This window comes from Haliaeetus albicilla, chromosome 8 (genome assembly GCF_947461875.1).
Source record: "Haliaeetus albicilla chromosome 8, bHalAlb1.1, whole genome shotgun sequence".
Taxonomy (NCBI): domain Eukaryota; kingdom Metazoa; phylum Chordata; class Aves; order Accipitriformes; family Accipitridae; genus Haliaeetus; species Haliaeetus albicilla.
Window position 1 is genome coordinate 1989 of NC_091490.1, and position 2606 is coordinate 4594.

General features: G+C 47.3%; 1 long non-coding RNA gene across 1 annotated transcript; it reads right to left on the reverse strand.

Moving 5' to 3' along the window:
• Positions 1–341: 341 nt before the first annotated feature.
• On the reverse strand, positions 342–1857 carry LOC138686274 (uncharacterized). The gene is made up of 3 exons (XR_011325609.1): positions 1812–1857; positions 1527–1632; positions 342–416 (listed from the first exon to the last, which is right to left on the reverse strand). It is a non-coding gene; the product is annotated as an uncharacterized lncRNA (long non-coding RNA).
• Positions 1858–2606: the final 749 nt, after the last annotated feature.

Here is a 2606-nt window from a genome sequence, read left to right on the forward strand (position 1 = left end):
ATTTGTCAGTCAAAATCAGAGTACAATAATGAGAAATATGAACAAATCTGAAAAACACCTTCCCCCCACCCCTCTCTTTTTTTCCTGGGCTCATCTTCACTCATGACTTCTCTACCTCCTCCTACCAAGCAGCACAGGGGGAGAGGGAGCGGGGGGTTGCAGTCAGTTCATCACAAGTTGTCTCTGCTGCTCCTTCCTTCTTCATGTTGTTCTTCTGTTCCAGTGTGGTGTCACTCCCATGGGGCCACAGGTCCTGCCAGAAAACCTGCTCCAGCGTGGGCTCCTCTCCACAGCGTCACAGCCTCCTTTGGGTGCATCCGCCTGCTCTGGCGGGCTGCAGCGTGCATATCTGCTCTGCCATGGACCTCCGTAGGCTGCAGGGGGACAGCCTGTGTCACCATGGTCTTCACTGCAGGCTGCAGGGGAATCTGCTTTAGGACCTGGATCACCTCCTCCTTTTCCTTCTTCACTGACTTTGGTGTCTGCAGGACTGACAGCTTCTGCACAGCATTTTTTAGCCCTTCTTACATATCACAGAGGTGCTACCAGGGTTGCTGGTTGGCTCAGCTTTGACCAGTAGCAGCTCCATCTTGGAGCTGGAACTGGCTTTGCCCAACATGGGGGCAAGTCCTGGTGTCTTCTCACAGAACCCACCCCTGCAGCCCCTGCCCACTCCCCTGCCCCAGCTTGCCACACAAACTCACTACAACACTGATTGGCTACAGGGCAGAGAGGGGGGATTGAAAAGTATGGAAAGGGAGACAGAGAGAGATGGGGCGGCGGGGGGCGGGTAGCAATGGGCTACAGGACAGAGAGGAGGAACTAATAAAAAGGGAGAGAATACCAGACAGAGAGACGGAGAAAAACAAATATTAGTGATGAGCCACAGGGCAGAAGGAAGAATTAAAAAAGGGGAGAGTGAGGTAGATGAGAGAGACTGAGAAATATCAAAAACACTGATGATCTAAAGGGAAGAGAGAGGGAAAATAAAGAATAGGGACAGGGAACCAGACAGAGAGAGAATAATAAAGACAAAAATGGGCTATGGGACAGTGAGGGAAGAAGTTAAAACATAGTGACAGGGACCTGGAACAAAAGAATCTAAGAAAGTAAAAGTGTATCCAGAACACAGGGCAAAAAAAGGAATTTAAAAATAGAGACACAGCATCAGACAGCTGAGAGCGGCGGGAACTGTGAAGGGCTAAAGGGCAGACAGGGAGGAATTACAAGATTGGGATAAGAAGACAGACGGATAGATGGAGAAAGAAAAAGTAGTGATGGGCTGCAGGGCAGAAACAGAGGATAAAAAAAGAGGGATGGGACAGGTCAGAAGTGCAGAGAGAAAAAGAAAACAGAGAGGCAGAACAACAGAGAAAGAGGGGGACTTAGAGAACAAGAGAGGGAGAGGTACAGGAAGAAAAAAACAAAAAAATTAAAGCAGTGAGAGAAAGAAAAGGTGGGGGCAGGGAGGGACTGGGATGCAGAAGAGGGGTGACACAGCCCCAGGGGTCCACGACTCACTGTACCTCCCGCTCTTGGAGCTGCTGGGAGAATTTGACAGTTCAGACATGTCTGTCTCTCTCTCCCTCTCCCTTCCTCCTCTGTAGCTGCAGTCACTTGACTGTCATCCACCTAAGAGAATAGATTGGTGCCTTACAGCTCTTACAATATGAGGCTTCCTAGAAACACAGCCTCACATGTACACACACACTACATGACTGTACTGTGGTTTTGGTTACGCATACAGACCCTGCCGTACACACTGGTGATCGGATCTGCTGAGGACTACACTAAGAAGGATCTATCCTCACCTGGAGAGGCAGGCTATCTCCTGTCTGCAGCTGCTGGCTGGATCCTTGTAGTGTTCAGTTATAGGGAATTTAGTTATTGGGCCTACAAGTAGCTCACGGTCACAGGAGCGTTCCAGACGCTTTTAGAAGGCCTTGAACAGAATAAACAAGAAGAGAGAAAAAGAAAGATACCAATTAGAAAAACACAGGTGCACATTCCATGATAAAGGGAACTTGGCACAACCAACCTCAATTCAGGGGCTTATCTCAACCAATTGGACTAAGACAAGTCCTGCATGCTCTAATTAATACGGCCAATTATGTCCTATGTTTATGCGCGTGTACAGAGCGGGTATAACTAACTTTATCTTACGTTTGTGCGCGTGGACAGTACCGATGTAACCAAGCACTGTTTATGCTTGTGCGCGTGGACACCAAATGCTTGCATGCAGCAACCAATCAGAGTTTCTAAACAACTTAGAGAATTGTATAAAAATGATCAGCTAAGCTCAATAAAGGGATGACTTTAATCATCATATTGGTGTTCTATCGTCCCAGCCCCGCACGGAATAATCCCTAAACCCTACAGATCCTCTTTACTTTATTCTTCAAATAAAAACTATTCTTCAAATGCAGACCACTACGGAAACTTTCCATCTGTCTCGTACTGTCACGGCAGAAGAAAGGGCAACCACAGCGAAATGGTGGCAGCTGACATCCAGCTGAGAGAAGAAGAAAAAAAAAAAAAAAAAAACCACACACAACACTTTAGCATAAAACTGGGTAGGAATCCAAAGCTGCCTTTTTTTTTTGTGA